The sequence below is a fragment of the Chenopodium album genome, chromosome 1 (assembly GCF_948465745.1).
Source record: "Chenopodium album chromosome 1, dcCheAlbu1.1, whole genome shotgun sequence".
In the NCBI taxonomy this organism is placed as follows: domain Eukaryota; kingdom Viridiplantae; phylum Streptophyta; class Magnoliopsida; order Caryophyllales; family Amaranthaceae; genus Chenopodium; species Chenopodium album.
The window spans coordinates 20745908-20764016 of record NC_137834.1 but is presented as its reverse complement, the minus strand read 5'-3'; the positions used below and the strand labels follow the sequence as shown (position 1 = coordinate 20764016).

Below are 18109 nucleotides of genomic sequence, written 5' to 3'. Positions count from 1 at the left end.
TCTAAATAAAACATCTTTTTTTAAAAATATAATTATCAATCCTAATCTTATTAGAATTAAAGAGAACCTTCTATATATTCCTAGAAGACTAAAATCAATCCTAATCACTTTAGGAATAATAATTAATAGACCCTCCTCTAGATCATTGGGCCACATTTAAAATCATTGGGTCTAATTTTATTTAATCCATAACTTTCTCATAATTCATCGGAATTGGGCTTATAATATATTATTGGAAAGCTCTTTTCGAGACCAACCCAACTACACTATTATTGGACTTTTATCATGGACCAAGCTAAATTTGACCGCCTATTTTTCATAAAATAGAGCAAGAAAAGAAATATTTTTGAAAATAGAAAGAGAAATATTTTAATAAAAAACATTCTCGTCATTAGAGTTTCCACACTTTCACATTGTTTGATAATTAAATAACAAGAAAGGTATTCATCACTGGGTTTGCTTTTAGGGAGACACATTTTGGTGTCTACAGTACTTCAGTGTTAATATGTTTTTAGCGTGTTAAAATATGTCCCCTAATTTCCTTGAAAAGTTGCACTACTAGAAAAAACCAAATTACGACGGAAATTTTCCGTCGGAAACACCCCGTTTTTAGTCGGAAAACCCGTTTCCGACGGAAATTCCATCTGAACCACTTTTCCGATGGAATTTCTTTTACAAAAACAAAAAAAAAGCTTACCCCCACCACTAGCCACCACCGCATAGCACCAGCCCCACACCTAACCCGTACCACCACCAGAACCCACCTAACCAAACCAAACCCCCATAGCCCTAAACAGCCAAACCCACCACCTTACCTACCACCCCAAACCCAAGCCCAGATCTACAACCCTAACCCTAACCCTTTCGGCCGAACCCCCCCAACCTAAGCAAACCACCCCACCACCCACCTAAAACCACCACCGTGGCCGCCGAATACCTAAATCACCACCAAAAATTAACAAAAGAATTAAGAAAGAAAATTAAAATCCTATCCCAACCCCCAAGACCCGAACTCCAATAGCGACCACCCACCACCACCATAAATTGTAAAAAAAATCCAATAAAACAACAAAATAAAATCAAAATTGAAAAAAAAAGATACATACCTTAATACGACCACACATAACCTCGAAATTGGGGTTTTTAGGCCAAATTCGACCATGGTCGAATTTGACCTAAAAACCTTTGTTCTCAACATGAGAAGAGAGAGAAAGGGCAAAAACAGACAAAAATTGTTGTTGATGCAGATGATGGTGTTGTTGTTGATGCCGATGATGGTATTGTTGTTGATGTCGGTTTTGGTGGTGGTTAGTGTTGCCGGTGTTGGTGAGAGATAGGGGAAATTAGAGTAGAGAAAGAGAAGAAGGGAGAAGAGGAGGGAGAACGCGAGGAGAGAGATAAAAGAGGAAAGGCAACGAGAAAAGGGAGAAGAGGAAAGAGAAAACGAGAGGAGAGAGAAGAAGGAGGAGAGGAGGGAGAACGCAAGGAGAGAGAAGAGGAAAGACAGAATGAGGGAGAGGAGGCGGAACCTTGTTTAGGGTTTTGTAGAAGTGTATGATTTTAAAAAAATATTATATTTTCGACGGAAAATTCCGACGGACTATAAATCCGTCGGAAAGCACATATATGTATTCCGACGGATTTTAATTCCGTCGGAAATTTCCGACGAAATTGTTATATTTGTCGGAAATCTCCGACGGAATGAAAATCCGTGGGAAATTTCGGCTTTTCCAATGGAATAATGTGTCCATCGCTATTTGACTGTTTTCTAGTAGTGTTGGTTGTTGCATTACTTGTACATTTATGTTATACATGGATTATGACTGATAAAGTGATATTGTATCATGTATACTTGAAATACTCTTTCCGTTTCAAAATTATATATCTACTCCATATTTTATGTTTGTATATTTCCTAATACCTCCGTTAACCATATATGAATATTAATAAACTGATAATGTCCCATAAGATAGTGTATGTTCCTCATTTTTCATAAAGGGTATTTTGTATGGGAATGTTAAAAAAAATTAAATGATGACTTGAAACATTAGGTAATGTAATAAGTGGTTTATGATGAAATTATGTAAAATATAACTAAAATATTAAAAATAGACATAACATTTTGGGGTGCTAAAAAATAAATACATGCATTATATTATTACATGAAGGAGTAAAAAGTAAATATTCTAAATTTTGAAACTACACATCGAGACAAACATGTTTTTACTTGTACAATTGTCAAAAGAGGTCATATTGTGATTTGATTTCTAAACTAAGAAGAGTTCTTTAAATTCAATTTGTAGTTCATTGCTTTTAATGCTCCCTTAAGCCCCTTTACAAGGAGTAAAAAGTTAATATTTGGAGTTTTGAAACTACGCATCGAGACAAACATGTTTTTACTTATACAATTGTCAAAAGAGGTCATATTGTGATTTGATTTCTAAACTAAGAAGAGTTTTTTAAATTCAAATTGTAGTTCATTGCTTTTAATGCTCCCTTAAACCCCTTTACCCTCATAATTGGTTTGCTATCTATTAATGCAACAAATTTAACAAGAGGCTTAAAAGCAACTAGGATAAAGATATTATATAGAAAGGTTGACAAGTGGTTATTAACATTCAGAATGTGACATTTAGTCCTTAGAGGTTTAATTTGATATGTGTTCTAAGTAATCTTTGTATTCATTTAAGGCTATCAACACCTACCTTTTGGATGCTGAAAAAGAGTGTGAAAAAGGTACAAAAATTGGATTGTGGGGTGCGGGTGTAGCGTGTAGGTCCTAATTTTAATTTTAGGAAAAAAAAAAAGTAAAAAAAAAAAACTAAGTATCTTTAATTAAGGGCACCTCAAATTGTCATATGTTAAATTAATTTTTGAACTTAAGTTTATTACTCCCAGTCGCGGATCCAAGATTCGATTAATAGGTTGTCCCATCGCCAACGACCGCATATAATATATTAACGAGTAACCACTAGTACAAAATTGGGCATAAGTAACACCCATTAGTAACACTTTAAAAATTTTAGGATTGTTTGATTTTTACTTAACACTTTTGTAACATTGTTGTATTAAGTAATATTTTTTGTAACACATTAATATTATGTAACACTTTATGGTAACACTTTGATATTAGGTATCATTTAGTTGTAACACTTAATTTAATGTTACTCAATCCTTTTATTTTCTAATTAAATATATTTTTCTTCTAATCCCATTGTAGAAAAAACTAATCGGTGCCCTTTATTTCAATTTTTCATTCTAATATATCTACTCCTCTCATTCTCGCTCAAAAATGTTCTCTCAGCATGAGTTTAGATTCTTTAATCCATGGAGTGCAAAACAAGGCTGTTGGGTTGTCACTTCCACTTCATAGATCTACTTCGATCTTTCATTGTTCTTTGAAAGCGAAAGACGGGGTGATCTCTGAGCTACTACCAGGTTCGTGGATCATACAATTTACTTTGATTTTTTCTATATTATATACTTAATTTAAGTTAATATGTTTCAAAGTCAGCGTTTTCAGCAAAATCGATGAAATTAAGGATTACCCTTTGTTTGTTTGATTTAATAATCTCATGGATTATAGTTCAATAATCGAATTGTTTTCTGAGTTGTGTTTAATTTTTAATGATTTAGTGGGGTTTTTTGTGAAAATTAAATGAGAAATTGGGGAATTGAAATTATGGTAATTTGGAAATGGAACCTCAAACCCCATCAAAAAGCAAAAATTCGATGTTGGGGTCATGGATTTACTCTTCTCCAATCTCTCAATTCTCGTTCGGCTTCTTCGCTTTACTCTTCTCCAATCTCTCAATTCCTATTATTTTTGTTCCTTCTCAATGAAAAATCGTTTCCACCAATAAGTTTTCACTTCCCTCCCTCTTCTTTTTTTCTCTAATTTAGGGTTTTCATGATGTTTGTTTTAGTGATTTTAGCTTTAATTTGCATAAGAGTGTGTACAATTCATCCTCAATTTTCTTAAATTAGGTTATCTTTCAATTGCTAGTTATTTGCTGAAATCTGAAGTTTTAGTGATTTTAGCTTGAAGTAGTCAGTTAATTATGTGTACAATTCATTCTCATGTTTGAAATTTCTGTAAATTTCTATAATATAGATGTATACTACTAATTAGAATATGGATTGATGGTGAAATTGCTGAAATTAGCTTGACTATGTTTTTTGAAATTATGCTATTGGGATTTTAGCTGTTGTGGAGTTTCAAATTGGCTTGATTTTTTCAATTGGGTTGGTGTTGGTGCTTATGGAAAGTTAAGGCTATGTTCTATTCACATTGTAAGTTAACTAAGTTCATTTCAAGGCCGATAAGTTCGGATAAATAAGTTCAATTGAGGACATATATGAGTAGATAAGTTAATTAATGGACAAGTTTATTCGACCAATTCCGGGCTTTGTATATCTATTTCATACCTCCTCCAACAAGAAGCTACAATATAGACGCAACTGTCATTGCTGTTGTGTTGATTTGCATTTAATATATGCATTTTGTAGCCTTTTATTGTGTGGGATTTTATATGTCTTTTTTTTTCCTCTCTCACACTGCATTGCATTAATAGAATCATTTTACTTCTAATTTGAATTGCCTAGAGTAAGTATCTCTTTTTATATGTGAACATGATCTATGCAGTACTTTTTTTTAATAAAAACAATGATGTAGAGAAGGGAGGAAAAATATCAGAAGCACAAGCGTCTCATCATAAAGACAAAAACGGACCTCCAAACCATTAACGAATAAAACTAGCAAAGCTGAAAGGCGCACTTTACAGGAGGTCACAGAGGTGCCAAATCTACATAAAAGATTCAGACTTTGTCATTCATGTGTGTGTGTGTGTGTGTGAGTTGGGGGAGGGGTTAGTCACTCGTTTGAATTTCTGTCAACTATCACGCTTAATACAAATTTATGGATATACTATCAACAATTTGAGGAGCAACGAACAAACACAAAGTTTGATTGATGAGAGAATTAAGGTATTAGTGGCCAACCTATGCAGTGTGGAGACCTGGTGTTAAACCACCTATTCTTCTTGCATCATTGCTGATTCCAGGTTCCCTTCCCCTAATGCTAAAATGGGTCCAAGGATCAGATCAGGCTACCTATTTTCCTAGACTTCCTGATTTTCGAGGTAAGTTAATGCTTTCATTCTTTATTGTTTTCTTATGTGATTTAGACAAACTATCATTTTAGTGTTTTATATTTCTATTTGAACTTGTGTTATTTTTTTTGTAAGTTAGTGGTTAAATTTAGTTTTATGCGATAGAGCACCTCTATTTTTCAGTTGGTCTGATTTGAGGTTTGATATTATAGTGGCAGTCAAATACCTATGAGTTGTTGAATATTCATAAGGTCATTCTTATTTTCATTAGGACCCAAATTATAATTAGCTAACTGTTGCAATACCCTTTCTACTAGGAATTTCTAAATTAATCTAGACTTTGTTTTATGTGCAGTCAGTTGCAGAGGTTCTCTTTCTATGCTCAAGGTACTCGAATTTCCAGTCAGGTGTTCTTTCTTCGTTCCTGTCTCTTTCATTTTTTTCTTTTTTGGCTTATATTGAAATCAATGTGGAAAATACATTAATGCCTTGGAATCTTAGGGTGGTTGGCTTGTATATCCTAGTTTTGAATCTTATTTGTACCCTTTCTACTATGATTCTACCATGATAACTTTGTTTTTATATCTATTATTGTTATGCAAAAATCTGCCTATTTTGTGTATATAACTCAAGACTCTCTGATTAATACAGATTAGAAAAATATTGTTGGCTCAGTAGCTAATAATCTAGAACTTGCCTAATATTCTTGCTTCTCTAGGAAAACATACTGTGGGGAATAAATTTCAAGCATTAACCCCTTGCATGAACCCCACTGTGATCATACACTAAAGTACGGTGGCGTCCAAAAGGGAAGAAGATAGAGCAAAAGAGTCGCCAACAAGTTTTAGGAACTTGAAAACCCTTCACAGGGTGAAGGTTACACCCCTTAACGACCCAAGAGATCGTCAACTCCATAAGGTCTACAACCAAATAAGGGTTCGGGGATGAAGGTACAAATCCAACCTAAAAGAGATTGAACCTGCCCTAATAATAGGCCTCTACTTTATTCTGATCGTATTCATGTGCGCTTTTCAATTAACATGCAATCAATAGGATTAACCCTAAACCTGTTTATCTATGTTGGTTGAATATTAATGCACAAATAGAACTTTTATTGGCGATCACTTGAAATTATAATCAAATTAACTCTAAACAAGATTATTAATTATCTTATATAAGCGTGATTACAAGTACAAATTACCTTTAAACATGAATAAAAGGCGTAATCAAGCAATAACAATAAATATCAAGCAACATAATAATAAATAATATCATTACAATAAAGATATAATCATCAAAATAATAATAATAATAATATTCATAATCATCATAAATTATAACAATTATAATCATAATCATGTTCATGTTAATATTAAAGCATAGTAAAAATAGCAAGATCCTAGGCATGATACTAACAAGATTAATAACAAACCCTAGCATGTCACTAAGAATTAAAAATCAAATCTTTAACCCTAACATGATACTAACAATCATAAATATTAGGAAGAACATAAAAGGCATCATAACAATCATATTTAATATTAAAATTACCCTAGACATGATACTAGGAATATCATAATAACAATTTAAACATGATCATAACATCAATAAAAATCATTAAAGTACTTACTTTGATGCCTCGTACCTCTTTCTAATAACAAAATACACACGTTAGTAACTTCAAGGAAAATAATAATCAACAATGAAATTAAATAATTGAAATAGAGATTTGGGACCAAACCCTCAGAAATTAAAACCTTTCACGTCTAGGGCGAAGGCAACTTCGAATATGGCTAGGTGTGTCTAGATCTAATGAATGCGGAATTTTGTATGTAAAAAGCAAGTTGTAGAAGAGAGGGAGAGAATAAGAGAATTGATGAATGAAAACTGGTTGTAGGTGAATATTAATTAAAACTGATTGTTGATGAGAATTGGTGAACGAAAACGGAGTTTTTAATACGTTATTTATAGAGAAAATCAGCCAAAAAGATAAATTAACAGAACAAAGTCCTGGCGCAACTGAAACAGAGCTGGCGCCAACCCTGAATAACTGGCGCCAGGCGCCAACACTAGCGTCAGGCGCCAATGGCTGGCGCCAGGCGCCAATGCCTGGAGTCAGGCGTTAGGCCTGTTTTTGACGCGTTTTCGAAAATAAGATAAATTTGCCATACTGGAGGATAAAATCGTATATTTTCCTCCAAAATCCTATTTGATTTTAATTAAAACTCTAAAAAGTCAACAAAAGTCAATTTATCAATGCTAATTGAATTAGGAATGAAAAGAACCTTCTAGAAGAATCTAGAAGACTAAAACCATTCCTAATTGCATTAGGAATGATAAATCATATTAGGCCCTCCCCTAGATAATTGGGCCGCACATAAGGATCAAACCGGACCCAGTTTAGTAAATTGGCCATAACTTCCTCAATATTCTTCGGAATTGGGCTTATAATATATCGTTGGGAAGCTCTTGTCAAGCCCCATCCAACTACACTACTATTGGACCCATATCATGGACCAACCAAACTGGATTGGCTGTTTTCTTAAAATAAGTTTTCAAAAACGAAGAGAAGAGAAAAGAAATTAAAACTATCCGCAACACTAAACTTTCCACACTTTCGCTTCATTCGATTATGATTCGACGCGAAAGGTACTCATCACTGGGTTTGGTTTTGGGGAGACACAAATGGGTGTCTACAGAAGCCCTCACTTTGACTGAGTTTGGAGAAACGCAAGTTTCGAAAACAAAAGTCAAAGTAGCGATAGGGACGGAGAATGATTCAGAACGTTCTGCGATCCTAAATCACTCTTGTAACGCCGATACCTGCAAACTAGCGTTAGTTAAACAGATAAAAATGTTAAGAAACGCGTATCATGCACCGTCGAGCACACGTCTCTGAAAGTAACCAATTGTTTTGATGACCTCCTGCAAGCTAGAGAATGCCATCCCGCTTGAAAACCGCTACGCTTGTAACTGCTTCCAAATTTGAAAATTCCTTCGCCTGAAACGATCCTCCTCCGCTATGATAATATTCCATGTCTAAAGGAATACTATCGAAGATTGCTTCTCTTAACAATCCTCAGTTGTTTGTGACAACTCTCCACAATCTAGGGAACGTCACCTTGCTGTTTCGATGTTCACTCGTCTCTGAACAAAGAGCTTCTTTTTTATATGTTCACGCGTCTCTGAACAAAGAGCTTCTTTTTGATATGTTCAATTTTCGCTGTGATAGTCTTCGAAAAGATCACTGCTTTTTAATCCTTAATGCTGCCACGCTAGTACGTCGGCGCTTTGCTGCTTGCGAACCAGTATGTCGACAATCCTCTTGTATTTGGGAATAGTTGCCAACTCAACTCTTGTATGATGTATGACAATCCGATTTAGGGAAAGTTGTCAATGCCACATAACAATCCATCCTTGGAAATGTTGCCACGATGAAGCGACAATCCGTATCTCGGAAAATTTGCCAAAATCCAAATTTGGGAAAAAGTTGCCAATGTTTTGTAACAATCTTTCATAAGAACTTTGCTACGATCGATAATCCTCAACTTGGAATATAACTCTTGAAAGCAATCCACCTTGGAAATTTGCCAACGCTATGCGACAATCCTTTTGGGAAAATATTGCCACTATTGACAATCCGCGTCTTGGAACACTTGCAAAACAGAGTCGACCGACAATCCACTTCGGGAAAATTTGCCACTTGCTGAAATGAATGACAATCCACGTTGAGGAACTTTTGCCGAAATTTATGATGAGTAGAGACGTACGACAATCCTTTTTGGAAATCATGCCATAGGGAACTGGGTGTATGACAATCCAATCTCGGAAAACTTGCCAGCGATCTATGATTGTATGACAATCTGAATTTGGAAAAACTTGCCGAACAAAGAAGGAGCACGACAATCCAAGCTTGGAAACTTTGCCAGAGATGACAATCCAATCTTGGAAAAATTGTCGTTTAATAAGAATGTGCGACAATCCATATTTGGAAATATTGTCGTTTAAGTGCTTGTTTTTGAACCGATTGTAATGAGCCAGTGTTTTAGGCGCTTAAGCTAGTGAGACGATTTTTTTTCAGGCCAATCACTTACTACGATTGTATTCGAGCCGACTACTAATCATGTCAAATTGCTTATAGGGGCTAACTGGTGTACCAAGGAACCCGAAATTGCTGCATGAGGTCAAAATCACCTTTCTGAGAGCCTTCGAGCTCCGTCGTTGCTGAGATATTTCTGGCGCCAGGAATTGGAGTAGGGTCCTGCCTATTTTGCTGCACCTGTATTTATTTTGACAATAGAACTTTGCCAATCTTTTTAATTATCTTAGGGTTGACCTAAGGTTTAGCGTTGCTTGACTCATTGATTTGACACAACTCAAGGTATAAACTTGACTCTCTATGATTGACTCGAGGTTAACTCGACTCGAAGTGAAATGACACATGTGTTAGACTCAAATCAAAGTGATATGACACGACATGACTCAATGTGAACATGACTCGTGTGTGCATTGTAATGTGATCGTGCGACTCGAAAATGAAAAAAAGAAAAAATTTCCCGTCATTTTTATGGAGGGTACCGACTTTCTCCCGAAAAAGAAAGACGCGAAAAAAGAATCGAAGTTTGAAGATGCATGTTGAACGAGCTTAGTCAAATGTTGTTTGATACTATCTCTCAAGGTGCAAGGATTAATCCATCTTAGGCTATCTCAATTGGCTTAATAATGAAAGTATTTGGGTAACTTAGGCACGGAGGCTAAGCACTTCATACTTTGATATGCAATGATGGTAATGATTGATAAGTGATTTTGATATGACAAGGCATGCTTCAACGTTGTGTTAAAATTCCATGACAAAGGGTTCCTAAGGGAAGTATATTTGGTCATGTATCTGTGATGTGTGTGAAAGTGACACTAAAGTTAGGCCTCAAAGGCTAAGTGTATGGAAAGATATTATTTTAAGAAGAGTCAAATGATGGTGACTCTTAGGTTAGGTAAGCTAATGATGTAGGGATCAAGCCCCCAAGTCTAGATCTAAATGAAAAGGGATGAGCATAAGAAATCCCTTGATATGATCATGATGTGAGTGTGTGAATGTGAATATGGATGCATTTTTATTACGGTCGCACCTCGATGTGAGGTTGCCTACGTATCCGTTAGGAATCAAGCCGAACGTAACTCTAGCCGAACCTCGCACAAGTGTGTATACCTCAAAAAGGTCTTTCTAAGGGTTGTAACGTGGTTAGGCTAAAGGCTGAAGAAGAAGGGGATAAAGGCTCAAAACCCTAGATAAGCACCCAAGGTGTGCAACCTTGCTTTTGAATCTTTGTATTTTTATGCTTGAGGTTTTCTACTCTTGTTTAGCTCTTTCTTTTGCTTTAGCATTTATTTCATTTTAATAAGTGTGGGCAATCCCGATCATGCGGTCTATCACTCACTTGGCATTCATGTTTCTCAGGCACGGTACCGAGCACTCGATAAGAGACGCAATCTAAGACGTGTTCTTATCAAAGACATTTTCATATCAAAGACATTGGAATACTTACCCTTTTGTACACTTTTATTTATTTTTTGCTATTTTTTCTATTTTAATATTTTGAATTGCTCAAGCTTTTTTTAGAATTGCATAAGTTACACACCATCCCATCCCAAGGTTAGGTAGATGTAGGTTGAAAAAAGAAAGGTCTATCGTTAGACGAGGCTCAAAGTGGTTTACCAAAAAAGGATGTATAATTGAAGGGTGAAAGGAGATATGATGTGGCTACGAGGGGTGCCTCAAATCATTGGTATACCTTGTGCTTAATCCGACACGAAATTTTTTTTTTTTTTAATGCAATATAATGAAATGATCATATGCAAGGAAATAAATTCTCATTTTATTAAAAGAAAATATATAATGATCCTACAAAATAAATATAAGTAGAATAAAAAGGTGCCTATGCTAGACTTATTGGGGAAAGGGTAAATAAAAAAAATAGAAAAAAGAAGTCACGAAATCTTGTCGTTGAAGCTCGCCTCTTGTCTTGTGTTGTTTGCTTTATCATCACTCGCTTTTCTTGTAAACTGGAGGCATGGGAAGCTTGTTATTATCAATCAAATGTTGGATATCCTCCTTTAGCTTCCAACAGCTCTGAGTAGCATGACCCCTACCTTGGTGGTACTTCCAGTGTTCGTTTGGATTCCAACTAGGCAATCTTTTCTTAAGTGGGGGATCTTGAATAGGTCCAATGGGAGTAATGATTCCCTTGGCATGGAGTTGATCAAAAGCCTCATCGTAGCTAATTCCAATAGGGGTAAATTCCCTTTTCGGTTGCTTTCTATTACCCATGGCTAGGATCTCCCTAAGGTCGAAAGTACCAAAACTATTACTAGAGTAGGTGTTTTCAGAAGAAGAAGGATAGTCGTTCTTCTTCCCTTTACAACCACTGTTGCTAATTTTGGCCTTCTTGTCGCGCGAAGGAACATGAAGGAGACTTGAATCAATGAAGTTTTGAACACGATCCTTGAGGGCGAGACATACTTCAGTGGTGTGATCACGACCTCTATGGTATCGACAATAAGAATTTGGATCTGATGAGTGTCATTTATGGCACTTATAGGGTAGTCTTTTAGGGTTATTTCTTTCCCTTTTTCATGCTTTCTTCTCTTATTTTTGGTCCTTTTTCTTTAGGTTTCTCTTTCTCCTCTTTTCTTTACGGTTCTCGTGTTTTCCTTTTATTTGGCTCTTTTTCCTTTTATTTCCTTTCTTTGTTTGCTTGTGTAGGTATTTGGAGAATCACCTTTGCAAAGGAATCGAGTTGGGGCCTTAATGATCAAGTAAGGAAGAAGCATTTGGCTATAGAGGGCTTAGAGAGGCCTTGGAGAGGTCTCCAAGGTATTTCCAGCAGGCCGCGGGCGCGGGTCAGTGAAGCCGCGGGCGCGGGCTTAAGAAGAGCAAATTGCAAGATTTTGGCAGGAGCTTCCCGCGGTTGCCCCGCGGGCTCTCCGCGAGCGCGGGAAATCAAGAGAGGGCGCTCCATCTCAGAAAGCCCGCGGAGGGTTCCGTACCCATTTCTCCGCGGCCGCGGATTCATCAAGAGAGACCGCGGGATTTGCCGGTTTCTTCTTTACCTATAAACAGAATTGTAATTCCTTTTTGAAACCAACTTTTTGATAATACTTCATTAGCTTAGTTTTAGAGAGATAATTTAGAGAGAGGTTAGAGAGAAGTTCTTGGTTTTGGATTTGTAACTCAACATTTGATCAATCAAGTTTGGATTTCTTCATTTTCAATCATCAATATTAGTGAGAATCTCTTCCTTCTTTCATCTCTTACTTACTTGCTATTTGATTTATGCTTGTTGTTTGTTTTTCTTTGGATTTGAATTTGATATTGTTGAATATTTTGATTTCTCTTAGATTTTGATATAGAATGAAGATTAATGCAATTTCTAGTTATTTGTTCTTGAATTTCACCATGATTAGTGAGTAGATTAGTTGCTAGGGAAAGGGGGAAACATGTTTGATTAATGAAATTGCTAGTTGATGCTCTTTGATTGATTGATTTGTTGCAATTAAATTGGTTGACATAGTTTTGCATGTGATTGATTAGACTAGGAGTGATCAACCAATAAGATTAATCTAGATTGCATTGCAACTCTTAATGACATGAACAATTGAATTGAAAGTTGCTCTAATTGATTGGGTTTTCTTGTGATTCTTCTTGATTTGCCTTTCATTGTGACACCTAGATTGGCCTATAGGATATAGCATTTGAACTCTCTTGATTGCTACTATTGTTTGTCCATTGCAATACTTGAATTAATTGATTGAGCTCTAAACTAGCATTATCATTGAACTTGCATGTGGAACCCATATCCCTAGTGTTTAGACCTTTGATTTACTTGATTAGACTTGTTTTAGTTTACCATAGTGCCAACCATAATCTAAACTCCATCTTCGAGGTAGCCTGACTTAGACTCTAGTTTTCATCATTGCATTCCCTAGGGATCGACCCTTAACTTACCCTATATTCATATAAGGTTGGTTAGGTGTTTACAAATTTAGTTTGACTTGGGGGAAGGGTAGATAACGACATACATTTTCCTCTTGTCAAAATGGCGTCGTTGCCGAGGAAGTCTACTTCATTTTAATTGAAAAAAAAAATACAAAAAGATTTTGTTTCTTTAGGCTATACTTGTAGTCGTGCTACTAATATTTTCTTTGAAGTTTTGCATGCATAGAGCTCGTGATCGATCCATTGTGCCTTTTGACCCGGAAATCGAAAGGACTCTCTCAAGGAGAAGAACAGCTAATCGATCCTTGGGGTATAGTTCTTCAAGTGAAGAAGAGATTGAAGAAGAGCAAGGCATGGGAGAAAATCCGAGAGTGGCCTTGAAGGAGCTAGGAATGCCCGGTGCTTATAGGTTTGAGAGCGGCATAGCTCCGCCTACAACACCGGCAAATGATTTCGAGATTCGGCCGGCCATGATCACCTTAATTGAGAGGAGGCAATATAGTGGGGCTAATAATGAGAGCCCGTTAAACCATCTTAAAGAATTTGAAAAATATTGCAACACCATCAAAGTCAACGGAGTTTCTCAAGAGTTCATACGCCTCAAGTTGTTCCCCTTCTCTCTCATAGGAAGATCCTTAGAGTGGCTAGATAAAGAAGTGAATCCCAACTCCTTGAGAACATGGGATGATGTTACAAAGGCTTTCTTGTCCCGCTTCTACCCTCAAAAGAAGACGGCGGAGGCAAGAGCCTTGATTCAAGGGTTCAAGCAAAGGCCAAATGAAAGCCTTTACGAAGCATGGGAGAGATACAAAGAGTATCAAAGGTAGTGCCCTCACCACGGAATCCCAACATACCAAGTGGTCCAAATCTTCTATGGCGGTTTAAGTCCCCAAGGCAAGTCATGCCTTGATGGGGGGGGCTGGGGGTCCTATCATGAACAAGACCGAAGAAGAAGTGGTGGACATTATTGATGACGTGGTGACCTACTATAGAGATTGGCAAGATGGGGAGAGAGACTCTTCAAGCAAGCAATCTTCATTGTACTCGGTGGACCATCTAAATGCGATCAACAACCTTTCCTCCCAAATGACAAACTTGGGAAAGGAGATGACCGCAATCAAAGCCAAGTTGGAGAGCACTTCTTCTTCTTCCCAAGCTTCGAATCTTCCCTCCCAATTTAAGGGGAGAGGTACTCCTTCTAACTCTCAACCCCCTCCCTCTTCACATAATATGCCTATGGGTTGTTTGTTTTGTGATGCATGTGGATCGTATGATCATGACTCTAGTAATTGTCCTAATGAATTTGTTGATGAGTTTGATAATAATGAGAGTGAGCATGTGAATTATGTGTCAAATAATAATGCTCAAAGGTTTGATAATCAAAGAGGTCAATGAAATAGGAATTACAAAAACCAAGGCAATTTTGACAATTATAATCAAGGTGGTGGTTATAGAAACCAAGGGAACCAAGGTTCTCGTGGTAGCTATAATAACCAAGGTTATAGTGGCCAAAATCAAAGCAAAAATTATGGTAATCAAAACCAAGGTTATGGAAATCACAACCAAGGTAGTGGTAACCATAATCAAGGTTATGGTCAAAATCAAAATAGGGGTACTTGGAACAACCAAGGGAAGGGCAATTTTCAAAATAATGATCAAAGAGGTCCCCCACCCGGATTTGTTCCAAGGACTCAAGGAGAAAATTCCTATTCACAACCTTCTTCACCTAGGACCAATTTGGAAGAAATAATTGAGAATCAAACCAAGTTGTTGAACACATACATGGCCGTTAGTGATAAGAAGTTCAATGAAATGATGACCCACAATAAAATGCTTGAAAACCAAATTTCTCAACTTGCTAATGCTTTGAAAGATCATGCAAAGCCTTCTTCTTTACCTTCCCAAGGTCTTGATCGTAAGAAAAACATGATTGCTATTGTTACAAGGAGTGGTAAGGTTCTTGAGGAGAGATTACCTAGGAAGGGTGAGGATAAGGAGGTTCCTAAGGAAGCCTTGGTTTAGAATGAGGGGGATAGGGCATCATTGGATGAGGTTGTGGTTGAGACACCTAGAGAGGTGAGAGTAGAGAAAGAAATTGTGAAACCCAAGCTCCCTTACCCACAAAAATTCATGAGACACAAATTGGATGAACAATTTGGGAGATTCATTGATATGCTAAAACAACTTCATCTTTCTCTACCTTTTACCGATGTGATCAACCAAATGCCAAATTATGCCAAATTCCTTAAGGACATTTTGAGTGGGAAAAAGACTTGTGAGGTTGTGGAGACTATCAACTTGACCGAAAATTGTAGTGCTATCATCATGAAAAAAATGCCACCAAAATTGAAAGACCCCGGAAACTTCTCCATTCCTTGTGCCATTAACAAGATGCAAATTGATAATGCCTTATGTGACTTGGGAGCTAGTGTGAGCATAATGCCATATTCGGTTTATCAAAGGCTTGAACTAGGGGAACTCTTACCTTCTAACGTTACCTTGCAATTAGCCGATAGGTCATTCAAGTTTCCAAAAGGTAAGGTAGAAGATGTTCCATTGAGGGTTGGGAAGTTTGTGTTCCCGGTGGATTTTTATTGTGCTTGAAATGGATGAAGATGCTACCATTCCAATCATTTTGGGTAGACCCTTTCTTGCTACCTCGGGTGCTATGATTGATGTGAGGAGTGCAAAGATTTCCCTTAAGGTAGGAGATGAGGTCATTGAATTTGATTTGAATGAAAGCATGAAATACCCATCTTCTTCTCTAGAAAATTGCATGATGATTGATTCACTTGATCATGTTGTGTCTTCCATGCATGAGCACTTGCTCACCTCTAACGATGCTCTTGAGAATGTTTTGTTGAACAAGGACAAAGTAGGTACACCATGCAAGGAAGTGGCATTCTATGAAGAATTGCTTTATGGAAGCATGGAGGAAGTGGATGAGAAAATGTGCTTGAAAATCTCAAGCCAAGAAGCTTTGCAAGCGACCACATCAAAGGAAGGTAATGGTGTGCTTATGGTAGAGCTCAAACCTCTACCATCACACCTTAGGTATGAGTTCTTGGGCCCTCTTTCCACTTACCCCGTGATAGTTAGTGCATCCTTGAGCGTGAGCCAAGCTCAAGCGTTATTTGGTGTTTTGATAAAGCACCAAGGTGCTTTGGGGTACACAATTGATGATCTTAAAGGTATAAGCCCCGCCTTGTGCCAACACCACATAACACTTCAGGAAGGCACCCTTCCTTCTATCGAACGACAAAGAAAACTACATCCCCAAATGAAATAGGTAGTTAAGAAGGAGATCACCAAGCTATTGGATGTGGGAATCATATTCCCCATCTCTAGCTCAAGGTGGGTCTCCCCCGTGCATGTCGTTCCAAAGAAGGGGGGCATGACCGTGGTTGAGAATGAGAAGGGTGAGCTCATTCCAACTAGGACGGTCACGGGTTGGCGGATGTGTATAGACTATAGACGTCTAAACACATCCACCAAGAAGGATCACTTCCCTCTTCCATTTATTGATCAAATGCTTGAAAGACTAACAAGGCACAAGTTTTATTGTTTCCTCGATGGATATTCGGGATTTTTCCAAATCCCCATCCACCCCGATGATCAAGAGAAAACTACCTTCACATGTCCTTATGGGACCTTTACCTATCGAAGAATGCCCTTTAGGTTATGCAATGCACCCGCTACATTCCAAAGGTGCATGATGAGTATTTTTGGGGATATGTTGGAGGAGGAAATGGAGGTCTTCATGGATGACTTTTCGGTGGGGGGTGTCTCATTTGAGGAGTGCCTTGTGAACCTTGAGAAGTTTTTGAAAAGATGTGTTAAGGTCAATCTTGTTTTGAATTGGGAGAAATGCCACTTCATGGTGGAGGAAGGTATAGTGCTTAGGCACAAGATTTCAAATAGAGGCATTGAGGTGGATAAGGCAAAAATAGAAGTGATTGAGAAACTTCCACCTCCGGTGAATGTCAAGGGTGTGAGATCGTTCCTTGGTCATGCGGGTTTCTATAGGAGATTCATCAAGGATTTTTCACTTATTTCTAAGCCCCTAAATGACCTTCTTCAAAAAGATGTTGAGTTCATTTTTTATGACAAATGCTTGAAGGCATTTGATAGATTGAAGAAGGCCCTAATCTCCACTCCTATTGTTCAAGCCCCAAGGTGGGATCTTCCTTTTGAATTGATGTGTGATGCAAGTGATTGGGCTATTGGAGGTGTTTTGGGACAACGTGTAGACAAGAAGCTTCATGTGATTTACTATATGTCCAAGACACTCAATGGGGCTCAAAAGAATTACACAACAACGGAAAAGGAATTTTTAGCAATTGTGCACTCTTTTGAAAAATTCCGTTGTTACTTGTTGGGTTCCAAGACGATAGTCTTCACGGATCACGCGGCCCTCAAGTATCTCTTTGCCAAGAAAGAGTCCAAGCCTAGGTTGATTCGATGGGTGCTTGAATTGCAAACTTTTGAGATTGAGATTAGGGACAAGAAGGGTGCGGAGAATGTTGTGGCGGACCATCTTTCTCGCCTTGAGGGTGATCAAATTCATGATGATGGTTCACCTATTGAGGATAAAATGCTTGATGACTTCTTATATGCCATAGAGGTGAAGGAACTCCTATGGTATGCCGACTTGGTGAATTTTCTAGCATGTGGGGAGTTTCCACCCTCTTTTTCATAGAACCAAAGGAAGAAAATCAAAAGGGAGGCAATACATTACTTGTGGGATGATCCCATCCTATACAAACGAGGGGTTGATGACTTACTTAGGCGTTGTGTTCCAAATGAAGAGGTGCCTAGTGTTTTAAGGATGTGCCTCTCGGACCCTAGTGGTGGGCATATGGGTGTTTCCAAGACCGCTACCAAGGTTCTTCAATGTGGTTTGTGGTGGCCGCATCTCTTCAAGGACTCATGGGGATTTGTGAAGTCATGCGACCGATGTCAAAGGTTTGGGAATATCTCCAAGAGGAATGAGATGCCTCAACAA

General features: G+C 37.6%; 2 pseudogenes; one reads left to right on the top strand and one right to left on the bottom strand.

Annotated features, from left to right (window-relative positions):
• Positions 1-18109, top strand: part of LOC145629211 (protein fluG-like) — a 155318-nt pseudogene that overhangs the window by 14133 nt on the left and 123076 nt on the right.
• LOC145566236 (small nucleolar RNA R71) lies at positions 13850-13948 on the bottom strand (annotated as a pseudogene).